This window comes from Micromys minutus (assembly GCF_963924665.1).
Source record: "Micromys minutus genome assembly, chromosome: 11".
Taxonomy (NCBI): Eukaryota; Metazoa; Chordata; class Mammalia; order Rodentia; family Muridae; genus Micromys; species Micromys minutus.
Window position 1 is genome coordinate 57,146,256 of NC_137980.1, and position 22,248 is coordinate 57,168,503.

The following is a 22,248-nucleotide window of genomic DNA, read 5'->3' on the forward strand; positions in this document are numbered from 1 at the left end:
GCCTGGCACTGAGAGCTTGGTCAGGAGAGATGGAGCAGAACCTACTATACTGGTGACATGCTGTGCTGATTACATTCAGCTGTAAACTTGATGTGACCTGGAGTCACTTGGGAAGAGTCTTAATGAAGGTTGGCCTGTGGCATGTGATGTGGAAAGACCTAGCCCACTGTGGGTGGCATCATTCCCTATGCAGAGGCTTCTAAACAGTGTAAGAGAGAAGAAAGCAGATAGCACTGGTATGTCTGTTTCTCTCTGCTTTTCACTGTAAATATGATGTGGCCATTTGCTATAGGCCCTTCCTTGACTTCTCCCCAAAATGAACTATTGAATTTGCAAGTCAAACACACCTTTTCTTCTCCTATGCTACATCTATCAAAGCAACAAAATGAATCTAAGACATGATTGAAGAACGGCTTTTGCCTCTTTGACCAGCCACCCTCGAACAGCTCAGGTATTTGATACAATGTTGAGTGAGAGAATTTGATACAATGAAGGTTCTGCTTCAGTTTAGAAGATGGACAAAAACTTCTGATTCAGTCACTGGTCACATACCCTGGATGCATCAGGTAAGCGGATGACCTCATCTTTCTGTAAAGCTCACCCTTGTCCTCCCCTATCTCCACATTTTGATGTTTCTCCCAGCTCCTTCTGGGTTCCTCTCAAAGCAGATTTTATATGACTGTGACTCAGGGTACATCTTGTCTTTCCTTATCCTCAGTAGAGGCTGCTAATCCACGGAGACGCTATTGTGTTCTAAGTCCAGACTACAGACGTAATCCTCTTAGTGGAGCCTTCTGCACAACCCCTCCCATGTCTGAGGCGTGCTGCATTCTCTTCTGGGGTAAGCCTTCCCGTGAGCACCAGACTGTGGGGTGTGTCAACGTGCTCCTGTTTACCTAGAAACATTTGGAGCCTGACTGGGTCATGGGTTTGGGACATAGGCAACACCGGTTGCTAAAGTGTGCAACACTGTATCATGATATCAGCAATAATGCTCCAGTCACTTTTCTGCAGTTTGCATCCTGGTCCAGGCCAAAGAATGGCTTGTCTCCCAGGACTCAGAAAGTTCAACCACATGACAGAAATGACATTGTTCCTCAGGCATGGGGAATGTCTTTTTCTGCAGCAGATGGACCGAACAGTCCACTGGGGGCTAAGAGGTCAAACGACAGAGCCAAGCCTTCATTCTGCCCAGGGTCTGATATAGGCTTCGAGACCGAGCTGGACTCTGGGCACAGGTCTTGGCAGCATGCCACATGCCACGGGGCGGGAGACGACAGGGACTCTTGTTCGAAGGGGCAACAAAGCCCAGTCGGCAGACATGGAAATATACAAGAAGCCTCAAGGAGCTAGCTCACTGGGGGTACTCCACACTCCTCAGGCAAAGCTAATTAACCCCAGAGGTGAGAAAGGCAGGAGAGAGCCCGGGGAAGCAGGTAGTAACCTCAAATGTGACTGAATGTTAGACCTGAATTAACAGAGACATTACAACAGCAGAGAAAACCCACTTACAAGCGACTCCACTAATTTCCCATTATTAGAGGGAATGTGGGTTTTTGATTACTCAAATTAAGTCACGGAAAATGTAGTGAGGTTGGACTCTGAACACCTACAACTCATGAGGATTTTTTTTTTGTTTTTGTTTTTTTAAGCAGTGAATAGCATCCATGCCCAGGGCCCACGAAGGCTCTGGTGCACTTTTTTAAAGCCTTTGCACCTTTGCTCTCAGATATTAGGAAACTGAAGTCTGCAGGGAAGTGGAGAACTCCCACAGTGTGTTTAAGGAGAAATACGGTGGTTCTCGGGTCCTCATACTTCGTCAGTAGGTCCCAGACTAGAGGGACCGAGTATCCCTGTTCTGAAAGTGTCCCGGGTCATGATAGATCCTTTGTGCAATGTGTGAGGAGCTGAGTTAGAAATGCGCCTCTGAACGTAGGCTCAGACCCGAAGTAAAGGCACACTTACCCTGAGTGCTTTGCAGCCCTCTGCCCGGCGTGGAAGGTTCTGGTCCCAGAGCCTAATTTGTGTGGATACGAGGCAGCAGACAATGGATTCTGGCATCCCTGAGGCAGTGGCGAGGCTGGTGGACCTTCAGATAAGTGATGTTCAGTTTGGTCTTCACAAGCCAGCTTCCAGTGTGAGAGGTGCTTGCTCGGAGCGGATACTGGCCAACATCCCTAAACACAAGATGGCATGTCACCTGCGGTGAGAATTTGAAGTCTTGCATTTCTTTTCTTGGTGAACTTGGTCTTGGGAGAGAGTTGCTTTAAACTGAAACCTGTAAGACCAGGAGTGTCTCCCCAGTGAATACGCCCCCATGGCAGGAGTGCCATGTTCAGAGACTCGGTGTCAGAATTAGAAGGATGTGGCCCCATGCTTCCCTGCCTGCTTCTTGTTCTGTTTCAGGAACTTCTGGTTTGTGCTGTTAATGCTCAAAGAAGAAGAAACTTCAGTTAGCTGATGGAGGGGGAGAGATGGAGGATATTTGGACCATGAAAGCCATAAACTTCACTCCCCCACATTTCTAATGTGGATAGTTTACCTATAAAATGTTGCCAGACCTCAAACTTGAAGTCCACAAGCCAAATCCACGGCAGCAAAGGACCCTGTCCATGTGTGACCTTGTTTAGACACCGTAGATACCCTTGAGGCAGGCTCCCTGCTCTCCAGTGAGGTAGTCCCCTGCCTCCGTCGAGCACATTTCTGCAGTTAATAAGGACAAGCATCAGAAAGCCTTCTCTGTGTGTAAACCTAACAGTAAGCACAGGAAACACCGGTGCGGGTCCTTCTCCAGCCTCTTGAAGGCAAGGACAACGCAGGCTGTGCCACTAGTCAGCTAAACACCTTCACCCAACTCCTCAAAGAAAACAGACTCCAGGAGAACCTTTATGAACTCACCTTCGTCCCAACAGTGCCAGCTCTGGAGTGGCTTTCTTCCTACTAAGACCACTAAATATGCAAATGAACGAATGCCTCTGTTTCCAGGCAACACCCACGAAAGGCCACTTTTCCCTTCTCAGGAAGCCACATAAACATGGAGCGGGAATTGAGGCTTGCAAAGCCTGCGGCCTTGGCTGGAGACTCGCTGGCTCCGACAGGGTCATGTTTATTAAAGAGAAGACCACCTCTGTGTCTGGGTTAGTAGGATTTACCCAGAGGAAGGATGAGGTGTGAACCCGTGGGTCTCAGGCCTGGCTGGAAACTCCCGCAGTCCCTGTTGAGACAGGAGCTGGGTACACTTACGACCACTGCGTATGGCACCATCAGGGACAGGTTGAAGGAGACTTTGTCTCTACCACTACCCTATCTTTGGAGCAATTGTAGATGTAGTAAAGTTAAAAAGACTAAGGAGCCAGGGCCTCGGCCTTGTGATTTACCACGCCATCACACGCAAGGTTCACCTGTGTAGTGTGTACCAAGACTGACAGAGAGGAGCAAGGCAGACAGACAGAACCTCAAGACCAACAGACATTCATTTAGATGAGATCAGATACAATGTGGTGTCTTGTTGTAGTAAATACTTAATTGGAGCTTATCCCTTTATCAGGCCCCCCTATCACTCCACGGACGCCGCTCTAATGTGGGGCCGAGCACAAGGACTCTACCGGTCTACAAGCCGCACTCTCCACACGATTCTTTTCCCACGTGGTTCGCTCTGCCCGCCTCGCTGCCTCTGTCCCGGGTGGATACGGCCGCCCCAGCGTTTTCTTTCCTCTACTGCCCGGCACAAACATGACTCCAAATCCTGGTACCTTTTCATGGTAGGTTTATATATTAAATTCTCAATCAACAAACCCTCTATACGATAAAAATAAATCCAATGGACAAACACACAAACTGTCCTTCTATAAGAGATAAAAAGACCTATAGAATCCCTTAACAATATTCATATCTACCCATCACCAATTATGGCCCCCAGGATCTAGGTCTGCTTTCTCCAGCTCCATCTTGATTTCTCCCTTCACAATCTCTGCTCTTCCTCCATTTTCCTATATTTTCCCCGCCTACCTCTCCACTGTCCAATCATGTATCACCTTAGCATCAACCCACAGTGTCTAGGAAGGCTCCATTCTCTATGCTCTGAGAGTTGTACACCCAAGCACCGCCCGGTCTCATAGGCCAGTGCGGGCACCACTGCTACAACTTACTATGTGATGGGCAGACAGGGAAGTGAAAAACAGTGCTATGGGTAGTGTGGAGATGTGGTGGTCGTGAGAGAGAGAGAGCTGAGGTCCTCGTGCGGACATCACCCAATCGGCAGGACGGTGAACAACGTGCTGGGTCTTATACAGGCTCAGACTCAGTGCGTGAAATATGCCTGTCTCCCATCTCTACCCCCAATCCCTCCACCCTGACCTCAGGAAACAATGAGAAAAGGCTCACTCTCGGATTCCAGATCCTTGAAGGATCGTGTGGTCCATGCCGCTGTCCCAGACTGCAATGAAGCCTGCAATCCGAGTGGATGTGTGTTACCTAGGCTGCCACCTGAAGTCTGGGTGATATCCTAGGGTCTCGCTGCCTGGGGGGGTCATGGGGATGATAACGGTGATGGTGTGGGTGAGGCTGACGGGGATGGCAATGGTGCTGCTGCTGGTGGTGATGGTGATGGTGATGATGATGGTGATGGTGGTGATGATGAAGATGATGATGGTGATGGTGATGATAGTGATGATGATGGTGATGGTGATCATGGTGATAATCATGATGATAATGATGGTGATGATGATGCTGGCGGTGGTTTTGAAGATGATGGGAACAGTAATGGTGGCGATAGCTATGAAAGTGATGGTAGTGATGGTGAACACAAGGAGGGTGATAAGGACATTGACTGTGATAGTGATGGTGATAATGAGAATAGTGATGGGGTGTGTTTTTGTGTGTGAGCGTGAGAGTGAGTGTAATGTAAGAGTGCATATGTGTGTGTACAGTGCACATATGTGTGTGCATGTGTGTGTATGTGCATGTGCATTTTGTGCGTGTGCATGTGTGAATGCCCACATGTGGGTGTCTTTGCCATGTGCATGCTACATACCTTGGAATGGACGTGAGCAGCCTCTCAGGCAGAGTTATGGGATATCTTGATCTTTCATTCCCTTGAGCAGCCTGAGTCCACAAGGGCAGACGAGTATCTCACAAGCAAAGGATGATTTTATTAGGAGATGCCTTACATGTCATTTAAACTTTCCCAAACATTTTTGGTGGGTATTTCAGACAATGTGAAGATTGTGTAGAGTAAATATTTCAGAAAAGCAGAAAAAGACACAAATGAAGGAAGAGGAAGAAAAGCTATCCGAGAACCATGTCGCTGAGAGCCGCTGTTCGCAGACCAGGGAGCGGGTGGCACCTGGTCGGCTGTTTTCTGCTTGTGGGGTTTGTTTGGTTCTGTTTAACCCTGGCTGTGATGGGAACAGATACACAGATTTGCAGCAGGTTCTCTGTTAACGTACTCCAGGCATCCTCTGTGCCGTTGTTCTATGCCTCATAAATACTATTTTAATACACCCCATCTTTTCATTATTATGCCTGTAATTGCATATTAACTCTGGCGAAAGTTGGAGGAAATGTTAAATAAAAAGAAAAATAAAATTGAATCACAGTCTCCACACTTAATAGGAAGCATGCTTATTCTTTTTGCACAAATCTCTTTAGTGTGCGAGGAGAACAGGTGGCTCACTGGCGCACACATATCCCTGAGACCCCAGCAGGGAGCCCAGCCAAGGCCAGCGAACAGAGGTGTGAATACCTGCTCCCATGGCGTCCTATGAGTGCCCTTGGATATAGAAGAAACATGATCGCAGGCTGTTTCCATCTTCATCTTATTAAGGTGCCATTTAAGTATTGGTTTTAGTTACCTACTTCACTTCTGTTTCGGCCAGAGAAAAACCAAGAGAATTCGCTGGGGAGCGGTCCCTCTGTTCCCCTTCAGGTTGCTGAGACTCAGGGATTTTTATTTTAAAGATCAAACTCCCCCACTGGTAGAGGAAGTCCCCACTCTAGATGAGAGCTGTCACTGTCTACAGATCAACTTTATGTCAACCTTCCTGTAGGTATGAAAGACCAAAGTCACCACAGAGAGCACAGAACTAGCAGTGGCAAAACAAGATTTAATAAAAACTGAAGGTCCACAAAAAAACCTACATCCCCCTGACCACAGCGGAGCCTGCTTCCCTGAGAGCCCAGCCCTGAGCACAGCAGAGGCTGCTTCCTGAGAGCCCAGCCCTGAGCCCTGCAGAGCCTGCTTCCCTGAGAGCTCAGCACTGAGCACAGCAGAGCCTGCTCCCTGAGAGCGCAGCACTGAGCTCAGCAGAGCCTGCTTCCCTGAGAGCCCAGCCCTGAGCACAGCGGAGCCTGCTTCCTGAGAGCCCAGCCCTGCAGAGCCTGCTTCCCTGAGAGCCCAGCACTGAGCCCTGCAGAGCCTGCTTCCCTGAGAGCCCAGCACTGAGCCCTGCAGAGCCTGCTTCCCTGAGAGCTCAGCACTGAGCACAGCAGAGCCTGCTTCCTGAGAGCCCAGCACTGAGCCCTGCAGAGCCTGCTTCCCTGAGAGCCCAGCACTGAGCCCTGCAGAGCCTGCTTCCCTGAGAGCCCAGCACTGAGCCCTGCAGAGCCTGCTTCCCTGAGAGCCCAGCACTGAGCCCTGCAGAGCCTGCTTCCCTGAGAGCTCAGCACTGAGCACAGCAGAGCCTGCTTCCCTGAGAGCCCAGCACTGAGCCCTGCAGAGCCTGCTTCCCTGAGAGCCCAGCACTGAGCCCTGCAGAGCCTGCTTCCCTGAGAGCCCAGCACTGAGCCCTGCAGAGCCTGCTTCCCTGAGAGCTCAGCACTGAGCCTTGCAGAGCCTGCTTCCCTGAGAGCTCAGCACTGAGCACAGCAGAGCCTGCTTCCTGAGAGCCCAGCACTGAGCTCAGCAGAGCCTGCTTCCCTGAGAGCCCAGCACTGAGCACAGCAGAGCCTGCTTCCCTGAGAGCCCAGCACTGAGCCCTGCAGAGCCTGCTTCCCTGAGAGCCCAGCCCTGAGCCCTGCAGAGCCTGCTTCTCCACAAGCCCAGCTTCTTCCCTTTTGCTTCTTGTTGCCTTTTTTTTTCTTGTGCGCAAAGTGCTCACAGTCTCTAGCACTCTTCTTAACTTATTTTTACTTTTAAAAACATTTATGAAGGTGTCTGCATCTGGGTATGTTTGCCATATTGTGGAGGCTCCCACTGAGGTCCAAAACAGGGAATCGGGTGCCCTGGAGTTATAAATAGCTGTGAGCTTTCAGATGTGGATACTGGGAACTAAACTTGGGTCCTTTGCAGAGCAGCAGCAAGTGGTCCACGCCACCAAGACATCTCTGAAGCCCCAATATATCTGTTAAAAAAAGAAAACAATGAAAAGCAGATTTAACTGTCTATGTTTATGGAATACAATGTGATCATTCTACCCAGACTGCACACTGTAACATGAGTTCAATCTCAAGGCCCCATCCATTGTGATTTCTCCTCTTTATCCTTTGATGAACAAATGCCTGTCCCTGAAATCCATACTTCAGTCCCCACCAAACTACCAACAAGAATAATACATAGGAAATTCTGATGAAGTAGGGGGAGAAAGCAAGATAGCCAACGTTCAGTGCGTGCTCACAGAAACAGACTCCCAGTGGAGAACAAAGCCCGGCTTCTATAGACTGAGGAACTGCTCATACCTCGACTGAAGGAAATCTTCCAAACAGAACCACATACAGTTGTATACCTCAGTGACCGTACTTTAAAAGCTACGTGGTTGTGAGAGATGTGCAGGAACACTGTCCAACTGCAGAGGGGGCATCCCCAACACACCTAGAGCCGAAGTCACCACGTTTGCTTTGATGGGACCAGACGCTCTAATGGTGCCGGGAGCACAGATGGAATGAGGACTTCATAACAGCCTCAGTTTACCAACCATTAGGACTGGAGGGCTTTGTTAGTAAAGGAAGGGCTACAGGAGCAATCAGCCACGGGGTCACGGCAAACAGATAAACAATGTATAGATACTAAAGATCTGAAAGAACACTGAATGCAAGCCAGAGATGGAGATGTGTGGTGGGACATCCTGATGACACTCGATGTCCTGTGTCCCCAACCTGTGGCCCACTGGCCACACACATCCTAGGAAACTCACACAGGTAACCCAACACATTGTCGGAAGATGGCCTCATGTCACAGCATCAAAAGTTCAGGCTTTAGGCTCTAGACACCCGAGAGAAACAACCTCTTAGCAAGATGGCAGGGGCAGAGGAAACACAGTTAAAGCCCCCTCCCCCAACACACACACACACACACACACACACACACACACACACACACACACACACACACACATCTTCTTATGGGATGCCAGTCCTCTGTGGCAAAGCAAGGCCCTGCATCAACCATGTCCGGCGTCTGTCAGGATCAACAGTTGACTTACAAACACAGGACGGGATCTCCATAGTGTTCCCTGCTTTCAGCTGGGGAAGCCCACTGGCTCCGTGAGAGGAAATCACAATTGCTCAACTACTATTTTCTGTTTTTCTTAGTGATCCTATTTGGAGCTGGGACTTCACCTGCTCTGTTTCTGAAGGATTAAAAGAAATAAATAAAGGGCTGCCTGGTCAGAAGTGGTTCCTTCAGCTGCCTCCGGGAACTCGCTTGGAGGACACTGGGCTGTGTGGTGGTAGAAAAGAGCACCGGAAACCGAGGACTCTAATTTGATTCAGCGCTGGTGGAGTCTTGTATTGAAAGAATTCATCATGCATCAAAAGCACTTGCCACTTAGCTGGAGGCCACGTTCCCTGAGCTCAGCATTCACCAGAAAGCACAGGCCGCCATTTCTACCCACTTAGCCAGGAAATAGATGACAGAGTTACAGGGGTAGATGCGCTCTGTTTGCCGGCTTCCATCTGGTTTTTAAATCACTCGAAAAGCTCCAAAGACATGTTTTTATGCTGCGTAAAATACACAGAGGAGAAGAAGAGCCCGGGTTCACACATTCGTTATTTCATTGTGTGTGCTGCCTTTATAAAGGAAGAGCCATGAAGCCATTCCCCCCAATCCCTTTGACCTCCGAACACTCATCACAACCTCTTAGATTTGATGTCTTCTTCCTAGATGTCCGCTCTGAAATTGCCCGATAATTCACTCTTCAGAAGACTCTGACAGGAAATAAGGACATTTCTTTTTTTTTTTTTTTTTTTTTTTTGTTCCAAATAGCTCAAGGTTGCAGGGACCAATGAGGAATTACTTTGGGGGTACCAGTGTGAGGTCCTAGCTAACCCCGCATTGTGCGCTGCCACAGAAAAGTAAGCACCGCATCCTTCACCTGACTCCATGTCTTAGGTGGTCCACTGGATCCCTTCATCCCTCGGGGTTCTTCCTGTAGCTGGAACACACTGCCTTCAGCTCCCAGGACACTCGACCCAGTCAAGCCAAGTGGTAGCTTGCCCAGGTCTTTCAACATCAGCATGCAAAGCCCTGCTGACTCACTGGAAGGATCCAGCGTTAGGAAAGAAAGCCAGGCAGACTTCTGTTCCCAGAAGTTTCACCATTTATATAAAAAGAAGGCAAAGCATAAACTCGATTAAGTAAGAGAGAAGATGGCAAGCCACCATGGCTAACCCTGCAGGGAGAATGAACACGACGGGGTGACTGACAGACATCACAGACTCCCATTGGAACACAGCAAAGCTTGACCACAGAGAGGCGGCCGGAACCAAGCAAAGACAGTTTGGACTAGGATCCCAGATAGAGACCCTAACAAGAGTATACTGGCTGGTTTTGTGTCAACCTGACACAAGCTGGAGTTATCACACATAAAAAAGTTTTTCTTGAGGAAATGTCTTCATGAAATCCAGCTGTAAGGCATTTTCTCAACTAGTGATTAAGGGGGGAGGGCCCAGCCCATTGTGGGTGGTGCCGTCCCTGGGCTGGTAGACCTGGGTTCTATAAGAAAGCAGGCTGAGCAAGCCAGGGGAAGCAAGCCAGTAAGTAACATCCCTCCATGGCCTCTGCATCAGCTCCTGCTTCCTGATCTGCTTGGGTTCCAGTCCTGACTTCCTTTGATGATGATCAGCAATGTGGAAGTGTAAGCTGAATAAACCCTTTCCTCCCCAACTTGCTTCTTGGTCATGACGTTTGTGCAAAAATAGAAACCCTGACTAAGACAAAGAGCTATCAAGAGGGGCCTTAAAGATGACAAGAAGTGGTACCTCCACAGGCAATGACGGGGTTGGTGGGGATAGATTCCAGCTCAGCCAGCAGGAATCACCCAGGGCTTGCTGTGCACAGAGCTGGCTCACACCATCTGCACTCTCTGACTATCTCTCAAGGCTCTGATCATTCATACTCATGACCATGTGTGTCCCAGGCTGTCTTGTAAACCTTCTCATTACTCTGATAGTTTATAAAAGATTTTCAACTCGAAGGGGTCAGAAAATGATTAGGTCTGCTTCAGAGTTTGACTTCCAGTTCCAGACACAAAATTGTGCACACAGTAGGCCCTTCACACATGATTAGTGAGTGAGTACATGTACCTCATAGTATCCATACACAGACCACCATTGTGATCAAAGGTGTAGCTATAAACAACCCATATGGGAGACTCCAGATTATGCTAAGGAGCCTGGGTTCACAGTGTTAAGAAACTCTACCCTCTGAGGCCGGCCCACCGCTGAGCATCGAGGTTTCTCAAGGATGATAGAAATAGGCCGCACTGTTACTTCAAGGTTTTTCAAACACCTATTTTTAATGACGGTTCTTAAATATTTTAACCTCCCTTTTAGCCCACCACCCACCAGAGGTAGTGAAAAAGAAAGGTTACAGGGGAAAGTGGACCTGCTTCGAAAGGTTCTTTGGTGCAACTCCTGTCGGCGTTGTCTGGAAATCAGCTCACAGGTCAGCAGTGGTGGCTCGATCCACTCGCAAACACCTCACAGATACACCAGTGGCGGCACATCCTAGCAGGAACAGCCGGGCCTCAGCGTAGCCACGAGTCAGCAGGAGGGAGCTGAGGGACACCAGGAAAAGTTCTTGGCTGTGCCTCTCAGGGAAGCAAAGACCCACAAGCGTTGCACAGCTAGCTCTAAGCAAGCCTAGCTCAGCCTCGGTCACCGTCTACTGAGTCCCATTTCTACCCTCCAAACATCACCTGTCCTCCATGTGTCTAGCCTCAGCATGCACATCTGTCTCAGCTGACGTCACTCTGCCAATTAGCACGAGGCCAAGGAAGCGGCAAGAAACTGCAGCACACCACCAGAAGTTTTTTCGTGCATTTCTCTCTATACAGTGCGGACCAATGCAGCTCAACTATGCAATCTAAGGTGGACCACTACATGCATGCTGTGTTGTTAATAAAGAATCCTTAATCCTTAATCGGGTGTCCTTTCCTGTGCTTGCTTTAGTAAAATGTCCTTTCGCTTATCTCTGCCTCAACTAAATGTTCCTTCACATGTTTGCCCCAGCAAAACACCATCCAATGGACTTTCTAACAAATCCTTAAGTTTGTAATTCCCTGCACACACCACCCAGGCACCAGGCCCATGACTTTCATTTCTTATCAGAGACCCCCTACAAGCAACTTCCAGAAGAGTCCCAAATGCCCAGAAACACGGTGAGCACCCTAGGTCCTGTAGCTATGAAGAGCTAGAACCCGGGTGTGAGTCCACAGTCCTGGCTCCTAAGTGCACTTGATTACTGATTATCTCTTCATGTTTGCTCTGTGGAGACTCCTGACTGAGGTGGGGACACTTGCTCTTCCATCTGTATTGGCAAGCCAGGTCCAGCTCTGTCCAGAGAGCTCTCGTCCTGGGTGAGCTCTAGAGCGCCAGTGCACAGGAATCAATAACCTTCCAGGGAAAAGCTTGGCTCCTCTTGTCCAGTGGCAGACAAAGAAACCACAGGGATAAGATGAAGGGGCTTAGCTGCATTTCAATGAGGCTTTATGTGCAAAGCCAGTGTGGGTCACATTTTGGCCCAAGGTCATGGTGTGCAAACCCTGTCTTCCAAGAGGCAGGACACTGAGGAGGAAATAGCTAGATCTGGCACTCCAGAGACACCAAAGGAAGCACCACCTTCTGATCACCTGTCACAGCCAGAGGCTGCTTTTAAGGTTGGTGACACAGGGTCAGGGCCATTTCTATGGACACAGCCTACCCTGGCTGGATTTTCTCCTCCACAGCTCTTTGTTCTGCTTTTAGCTTCTCATTTATCCTCACACACACCATTTACTAACTTTGTACTTTGGATGTGATATTTTACCCGGGGCGGGGGAGTGTGGATTCCAGGTTAAACAATAGCTTGTTTGTTGGTAAGACAAGAATATCATGTTTCTGTCCCCTAGGTCAGGGCCGCTGGTGGCAGAAGTCCATTGCTGGGACAAACGGCAGCGGTATTATAGTCAGGACTAACATACTTAAAACGTTGCGCCAAATTTAATTAAACGTGAACCAGGTGAATTTGTTTCCCACAGAACTGTTCGTTTTTAAGGAGTGTCTAACACGGAGAGCTAACGAGGATCCGGGGAGTCCGCAGGAAAAAATCTTGGGAGGTTGGGGGACCATTTCCACCAACTGTAAATATGCCTCCTAGTTTAAGAAGTAAATGATCACCCTCCAGGGACACACCAAGAGCTTCAGGTAGGAAATGTGCATCCATGTGCAAGATTCAGTCAAACTACATAATCCCTATCATGGTTTCTCTCTCCCATCCAAACCAAGAAAAAAACAGGGTGTTGAGACCAGTTCTGTCAGAAGGATGCACAGGAATGGGGGTGGGGAAGGACCGGGAGAGGAGAAGTGCAGACTGCTTCTTGTGATTTGATTCAGAGGGCTCCAGGGCTGATTCCTCCTCAGTTCCTCCCCGCCCTGCCTCTGCGGAGCCAGCACAGGCAGAGGGTGCTCCACTCCACGTGGATGTGAGCAGAGGCCTGTGGCTCGAGCAAATGGCTGCTGCTTCACAGGCCTTCCATCTCTGTTCCCACTGCCATCTGTGCTCACTAATGACGCCTCCTCCAGATTGTCTCCATGATAATCCCAGAGCAGATGACACAACATGGCAAAACCCTAACTGGGTCAAAGGTACTGAGACAGATAACATTCTTGTCAATGTTCGTGGGCTCAGAATGCTGCCCCAGGCCTTCTTACACGTGACACATGGGGGGGGGGTGATCTGAAGGTGGAGGTGGGGGCTGGAGTAACAAGAGCCCATGGAGTGGGTGCCTGGGATTGTGGGGTCCACTTCAGACTCTCTCAGCATCTCTACTGCTGTCTGGGCATCTTCAGGGTTGAAGGGGAAAGACAGCAGGGTTCAGGGGTCAACAGTGCCTGGGGAAGAAAGAGACTGGTGGCTTCTGCATTTGGGAGTCTTGGCTGGGCCACTTGATCAGCCCTTGTTCAGCCTCTATAATATGTCATTAGCACACGCCGACACACACATTTTCTAAGACAGTGCATGAAAATATCCCACAAAATTTGAACCCTGTGACTAACCAGGAAGTATCTGTTTCCTCTCTCTTATGGGGTTTCAGAGAATCTGATCAATTCCATCCACACTTTTTATTTAAGTTTAACAGAGAATGAATCCATTGATAAATGGTTAGTAGCTCAGATCCTTCCCCCCCACACAAAACCACATGTGGCTGGTGGGAGAATCTCGTGGAACAAAGACCCAATGATCCAGTTGCCATGGAAATCTAAAGCTCCCCCCCCAAACAGGCACCACTAACTTTGGTGAACATAAAAAATTAACTAGACACATCTTGTGTAGTACTTGTGAGCCGTACTGAGCAGAGGGAACAGACAGTCCCTGCATTGTGAAGGCCGAGCTGCTACAGAAAGTGGAAAGAGTAATTTTTGAGAGAATAGTTAATCAGAAACCACCAAAAAAGAAGAAGAAGAATTAAAAGAAGAAGGAGAAGAAGAAAAAGAAGAAGAAGAATAGAAGGAGGAGGAGGAGGAGGAGGAGGAGGAGGAGGAGGAGGAGGAGGAGGAGGAGGAGGAAGAAGAAGAAGAAGAAGAAGAAGAAGAAGAAGAAGAAGAAGAAGAAGAAGAAGAAGAAGAAGAAGAAGAAGAAAAAGAAGAAGAAGAAGAGGAGGAGGAGGAGGAGGAGGAGGAAGAAGAAGAAGAAGAAGAAGAAGAAAAAGAAGAAGAAGAAGAGGAGGAGGAGGAGGAGGAGGAGGAGGAAGAAGAAGAAGAAGAAGAAGAAGAAGAAGAAGAAGAAGAAGAAGAAGAAGAAGAAGAAGAAGAAGAAGAAGAAGAAGAAGAAGAAAAAGAAGAAGAAGAGAAGGAGGAGGAGGAGGAGGAAGAAGAAGAAGAAGAAGAAGAAGAAGAAGAAGAAGAAGAAGAAGAAGAAGAAGAAGAAGAAGAAGAAGAAGAAGAAGAAGAAGAAGAAGAAGAAGATAAAAAGAAAGAAAGAAATCACAGAAGTGCACTATAGCACAGAAACCTCACCCTCGCCCAATGATTGAAGGCACATAGCCGGGAGGGGCGATAACTGGACCAGAGCAGAGACCACTGGAGGCCCAAGCATGCACACACAGCACCGCAGGGCTCATGCAGTGTCCGGTAACTTTTTCAGAGCTGCCTTGGGACTTTGGCCTTTTGCTGAGATTCAAAGAAGCTACTCACTGAGCAACTAGCCACCGGAAATCCCGCCACTGGTCCACAGCACAGATTATCTGGGTCGAGCAGTTTTGTTCCTGGTGATTGGCAGCAAGTCACATAGAACTACTTGTATGCTGTGTCTGAACAAGTATTAAATGTGCTGTTCAAACTGGCAGGCAGTTGGATTAAACGTTCATTGCCTTCCCTGAACCACATCCACTCCCACGACCTCAGGGCTGAGATGGAGTTTGTAAGAAACAGGATGCCCGAATCAGGAACAATGAGCCACACACGGCATGAGTAGGGATGCTCTGGCCGACTATCCAGGTCTTCTAGGTTGACTCCTGTGGTCCTTGAAGACCCTGTTCTAATCTATCCACAGAAACTGCCTGCCATTAGCAAGGACAGCCACAGAACTCAAATGCAACAACAAAGAAGGCGTCTCAAATCCAAAGAGCAGGAAGAAAGCCCTGAGTGCGGAAAGTGGAGCCGAGCTCTGTGCTAATTACATCACAACTTCCGCTGAGCAGAGGGAATGATCTGGTGTTCGCATGACAGGCAGCGGCAATGCTGATGGTGAAGTGTCTGGTCATAGTGGTCATGCTGACACTGTCAATCATGGGGGTATGATGTTAGATCCTGGTGCTGGATGAAAGGGTCAGGGTGGAGATGCTGGTGGTGAAGGTGATGGTGCTGATGGTGCTGATGGTTCTGGTAATGAGGGTGGTGATGGTGGTGATGCTGGTGGTGATGGTGGTAATGCTGGTGGTGATGGTGGTGATGCTGGTGGTGATGGTGGTAATGCTGTTGGTGATGGTGGTGATGCTGGTGGTGGTGGTGGTGGTGATGCTGGTGGTGATGGTGGTGATGCTGGTGGTGATGGTGGTAATGCTGGTGGTGGTGAAGGTGATGCTGGTGGTGGTGGTGGTGATGCTGGTGGTGATGGTGGTTGGTGCTGATTCTGGGTGGTGATGATGATGGCCAGGATCATGATGACAATAATATTAATGGTGGTAGAGATGGTGGTGGTGAGGAAGATTATGTTGCTGCTGATGACGGTGACAGTGGTCATGACAACAGCGGTGAATGAGATGATTTTATCAATCATGGTGGTGATTGAACTGCTCCTGATGAATGCAGGTGATTATAGTGATGTTGGCTGTGGTGTCTGTGGTGATTGTGATGATAATGGAAATTATAGTGGAGGTGGTGGTGACGGTAATAATTATGGTGTTGATGCTGCTGCTGCTGCTGCTGATTTTGCTCATGATGTGTTACTTATGGTGATTGTAATGATGGTAATGATGTTAGGATGATAGCTCTCCCACAACCCAGGAGAACAAAGGCCGTGCTAAACGCAGGTTTCTACCTCATACCCTGCCATGTGCTGCCTTGAGTACCCGTCCTTCACAACAATGAAGTAAAACATTTACGTGTGTCCTTTAATGCTTAGTGTTAGCAAGCCACACTTGGGGATGTTCAAGGCCATGGGGATTATGAATTGGAACTGGCTAATGGGATAGTAGGGAGTAACCTGGGACTCTAACTGGCACTTGGAGTAGAGGCAGCCTGAGCTCCTGGGTATGTGCCCAGCTGGAGTAAGGTCAGGGTACTCAGCTGGGCTCAGAGAATTGTCAGCAGCGGGCAGTGTGAGGGCAGGGGGTAGGGGGAGGTGGCGGTTTGTCCCAAGGGGTTGCTGCAGTTGGGCTCCTGGACAAGATCTCCTGAGGCTCCATAAATAATCTCTTCCCAGGGCTCTTCAGAAAGTGCTCATAACCCTCAAGGCTGTTTAATGAGGGTCATGTTTCATCCAGGGGTGTCCAGAAAAACAGAGCTTATTCAAAGCCTAAGCATCCTGTGTTACATAAATCCAAGCTTAATCCTCCTTAACAATTAAGTGCCTGGGCTTCCCTTGCAGAAGAAGATGGTGGCTCCTAAGCTTCTGGTCTATAAGTAGACCCACTGGAGGGAATTTGCTTGCGTTTGTCTCTGTGATTTATGGCCGTGATTTCAGGGAGAGATGAAGTATTCAGTATTATCCTGGGATGGTTAATTCTCCAATTCCAGAACACTCTTTCAAGGAACCACGGTTTTCCATTTGCATTTTTCCCTAGGAATCCTGAAGAAGATAGAGCTCAATTAAACTCTTCACCATCCCTCCGACATGAGTTATGGCCACGGTCTAACATAGCCGCCCTTCCAATCTATCACCGTAAAAAAATGGCCTAAAAGGCTTAATTTAGGTAAGAGATTTTTACTTCAGAGTGTTCAGCCCTCTGAATTAAGCTCCCCTTTTGATGCTTTCTCTGAGTAAGACAGGGTGAGGACAGAGGGCGGAGGATCAACCCTGAGGTCTGAGCTGACCCGAGAAGTGAGGCTAGTGCTTGGAGCTGGCCCCAGCACGTGGCATGGGCTCAGAATGGATTTTATGTGAGAGGGGAGGTGGCTGAGAGTATCCAGAGAGTCTCTGAAAGAGGACTTTGGGCCAGACTAGCAGCAGCTTACCACGTTTCCCACCTTCCATTGCTACCAACTCTCCAGGTGAAGAGGAATATCATTTTGGATTAGCAGGCTGAGGAGCAGAGATAAGGAGACAGGAGGAAGAAAAGAGGGATCCTGGTCTGTGTGGTATTGGAGTTGACAGGCACTACAGGAGGAAGGGTGCTTGGGGGGACACGCCCCTGCTTGATCCGAGCTGTATGAAAGAACAAGTTAGCATTTTAGCTGCAAAATCGGCACAGCCCAGGGCCAATGGTGTTCTAGAGTGCTGTGCCCTACAATTGAGCTCATCTGCGCGTAGGGCTAGCAGTGCTTGCCAACCCCACTTCCCTGTTAAGTCTCAAACCCTGGGACAAACGGCTGAGGTCCCTGTTTAACACATTAGAGCAGACCCGGTTGCCAGATTCTCCCAGATTTCCTTGGTTCCTAGGTGTTGCAGGGAATGGTTGGCATACCTTGAACTCCCCCGTCCCTGGAGGCTCTTCCCTATATAATCCAACCATTTTGGTTACCAAGTCTCTTTGTACATATGTCCTCTTGACTGCTGCATCTGCTTTTCCTCTCTCAACTCCCCCTCCCCCCTCTCCTCATGTGGCACAGCGTTAGCCATCCGAGCTTTATATCAGATGCTGTTCGGGTGAAGTCCTGTAGGCTGCCTGCCTGCCCAAGTCTACCACCCTCTCAACCCTATCCACAGCCCCCACCCTCCTAATAACCAGCCCCCAACTGCGTGAAGATTCCCTGAGCTACCAGGACTAGCCTGGGGAAGAGACTCCTGCTCTACTAGAGACCTGGAAAAGCGTGAGAAGTCCAGGCCAGCTGCTCTCCTCAGTCTTCACACTCTAACTGTCTCAGCACTTCACCGTATCTCAGCCCCATTTTCCCCATCGGCTGCACCCCAGCCCCAACAGCTGCTCACCGCTCTACCAGACAGCACACAGACTGGGAAGAGGCCAGGTAGGCTGCCTGCTGCTCAGAGTCCTCCCCTCTCTCACAATCTACATGACCCCTCACCCCATCACCAGTCCTGTGCCCTCCTAGCTGCCTTTCTCCAACCCCCAACTAGAGCAGAGACTACCAGATCCTCCAGAGATAACACACACTTGGAAGAAGCCAAGGGCACACAGACCGGAAGACCAGGAAGGACACAGAAACTGAGAAACAAAGAGCAAAACAAACCTCAGGAGTCAGCACATAAACTTCTAATTTCTCCAGATTCATACATACAGAGGCCAGTGTAAGAACATAAGAAACAAGAGACAAGTCCCAATGTCACCATCAGAGCCCAACTGTCCTATTATAGTGTGGGGCTGTGGGCTGTGAAAGGTACCCTGATTCCTGGTCAAGATAGGTCAAAGCCCAGGGGACCCTAAGAGACTGCAGGAAGCTTCCTAATCTCCCAGTAGATCAGATCCCAGGAGATCACATAGCTACAGACCCCCATAGCCCCCTATAGAGTGTCACTTAGAACGTAGGGGCATTCCCCCAAGCCCCTCCTCCACAAGTGAGCCTGCCACAGGTCACATAGGCTCAAGACAGACCAGTCACATAGAAGCAGTGCCATGTCCCCAAAAATGTAGATGAGGTATTCCCAAGCTTTCAGGCCAAGACAATAGGAAGTACCTATTGTAAGACCCTGACCCATTCAAAAACTGAAGGATTAAAGGGGTGCAGGAATTACTCCATCATCTGAGAGCTTGTCCTAAAAACTGTAACACCGTCACTTGGGGAAGAGATCTGCTCTCCGAAAATGCTGCCAGAAGCTCCTCTGCATCCAGAAATGGAGGTGGGGCAGCGCCAACAGCGGAGGCAGCAGAAGAAGTTCCCCCTCCCTGCTCGAGTCCTCTTCCCTTGGCCTGAACCCGCACACCTAGCCAGACCAGAGATCTCCGCGTGAGGCCGCTGGCACACAGGCCCACAACACAGCAGGAGCATAGGAAAAAGATCTTAAAAGCAACTTTATGAAAATGATTGGGACCCTTGAGGGGGAAGTGAATAAACTCCGTAAAGAAAGCTAAAAAAAGAACAAAACAAACAGTAGAAGGAAATGAATGAAACAGTTCAAGACCTGAAAATGGAAATAGAAACAATAAAGAAAAAATAAATTGATGGAATTCTGGAGATAGAAAAGTCTAGGTTTATAAACAGGAGCCACAGACAAAAACATTGCCAACAGAATAGGAGACATGGAAGAGAGAATCTCAGGCGTTGAAGATAGAATGGAAGAAATAGATACATCAGTCAAAGAAAACATTAAACCGAAAAAAATGCCTGACACAAAGCATCCAGAAAATTTGGACTATGAAAAGTCCAAATCTAATACTAGTAGGAACAGAGGAAGAAGAATCCCTGCTCAAAGGCCTATAAAACATATTTTCAACAAAAGCATGGAAGAAAATTTTCTTAACCTAAAGAAGAGGACACCTATAAAAGTACAAGAAGTGATGCCTATAAAAGTAAAAGAAGTTTACAGGGCATCAAATAGATGGAACCAGGAAAAAAAAAGTTCTCTCACCACATAATAATCAAAACACTAACATCTGGAACAGAGAAGGCACGGAAAGTGACAAGTGACAAGGATAAAACAGCGAGCACTACATAAAAGCAGACCCACGAAAACCACAGCTGACTTCTCAGTTAAGACTCTGAAAGCCAGAGGGGCCTGGAAATGTCCTGCCCACAGAGACCACAGATGCCAGCCCAGACTGCCTTACCCAGCAAAGTTTTCAACCACCACTGAAGGGGAAAACAAGTCATTCCATGACAAAGACAGATGGAAACCATTTTTATCCACAAGTCCCGCCCTACAGAAGGAACTAAAGGGAAAACTCCAATCCAGTGAGGCTAACTACACCCATGAAAACACAGGCAGTAAATATTCTCACACCAGCAAAACCAAAAGAATAGAAAGACCTACCCAATCCCCACCCCCAACAACAACAAAGTAACAGGAATTAACAATCATTGGTGGCCACTCAATATCAATGGACTCAACTGTCCAGTAAAAAGACACAGGCTAACAGCGTGGGCATGTGAACAGGATCCATCCTTCTGCTGCATACAAGAAACACACATCAAAGATAGACATTACTCCAGACTTAAGGATTGCAAAAACATTTTTTAAGCAAATAAACCCATCTGCATCCAAGCTGATGTAGCCATTCTAACATCTAATAAAATAGACTTCCATCAAAATTAGCCAACAGATGGGGAAAAGAAAAAAGGAAAAATTCATGAAGATGCCATCTCGATTCTGAACATCTATGTCCCAAACATGAGGGCACCCACATTTCTAAAATAAACATTACTAAAGCACAATTTCATTGAACTGCACATGTTGAGGACTGAAGACTTTAATAACCTGCTTTCACCAATGGACAGGTCCTCCAAATTACTAAACAAAATCTATACAGAGAAATAATGAAGCTAAACAGCTTTACTACTCAAATGGGCCTAATGATGCCTACAGAACATTTCACCCTAGCACAAAAGATAACTTCTTCTTAACACTTTCTTAAACTTTCTCCAAAACGGACTCAGTTACAAAGCAATTCTCAACAAATATAAGAAGATTGAAATAACCCCCTGCATCCTATCAGACCATCATTGACTAAAGCTGGATTTTAACAACAGAAACAAGAGGAAGCCTACACACTCATGGTCGCTGAGTAACTTTTTTACATTCTAGAATTTGATGAAATTGAAGACACAATATACCCAAGTTTATGGGACATAAATTAAAGCAGTTCTAAGAGGAAAGTTCATAGCACTAAAGAAATTAGAAAGAGACCACACTAAAAACAGCACTTCTGAAAGCTATAGAACAAAAAAGAATCAAACACACCTAAAAGAAGTAGACAGCAGGAAATAATCAATCTCCACACTGAAATCAAGAAATAAAAACAAAGAAAATAATTTAAAAAATAATCAATGAAACAAAAAGTTACTTATTTGAGAAAATCAATAAAATAGAGAAAAACCTTACCAACAAAGAATATGGTAGGGCACACCTTAAATCCCAGCACTCAGGAGGCAGAGGCAGGGGGATTTCTGTGAGTTCAAGACCAGCCTAGTCTACAAAGTAAATTCAGGACATCAAAGGCTACACAGAGAAAACCTGTCTTGGAAAAACAAAAACAAATTAACAAACAAAACTTATCTAAACTAACTAAAAGTTACAGAGAATATCCAAATTTTCAAAAGTCAAAAATAAAGAGAGGGACATCACAGTTACTGAGGAAATCTAAAGACTCACTGGGTCTTACTTCAAAATCCTGTAGTCAACAAAATGAAAAAATCATAAAGAAATGAACAATTATCATGAGAGATACCACTTATCAAAGTTAAATCAAGACCGTATAAAAAATTTAAATAAACCTATAACACCAAAAAAACATTCATTAAAAGTCTCTCAACCAAAAATCCTCCAGGCCCAGACAGTTTATGGCAGAATCCCATCAGACTCTCAAAGAGTTAACACTAATACTTCTCAAATTATTCTACAAAATAGAAATTGAAGAAATATCACCAAATTCATTTTATGAGGCCCCAGTCACCCTGATATCCAAACTACACAGAGACTCAACAAAGACAGAGAATTACAGACCAATTTATCAGATGAATATTGATATAAGAAATACTCAATAAAATATCCCAAAACTGTCTGGGAACATATCAAAAACATCATCCACTATGTTCAACCCGGAGATGGTTCAGCATATGAAAACCTGTCAATGTAATCCACCATATAAACAAACTAAAAACACACACACACATTATGATCTCATCAGATGCTAAAAAGGCCTTTGACAAGATCCACCCCCACTTCATCATAAAAGTCTTGGCGAGACCAACGACACAAGGTACATACCTAACATAATAAAAGCAATTTACAACTGGCTTGGAGCCAGCATCAATTGAATTAAATGGAGAGAAACTCAAAATCAATTCCAGATATTTCACCAAAATTAAGAAGACAAGGCTGTCCTCTCTCCAGATCTATTCAGTATAGTACTTGAAGTTCTAGAGGAAGCAATATGACAGATGAAGGAAATCAGGGGGATACAAACTAACTGGAAAGAAAGAAGTCAAAGTATCTCTATTTGCAGATGACATGATAGTATATATAAGTGACCCATAAGTTCTTCAGGGAACTTCTACAGCTGA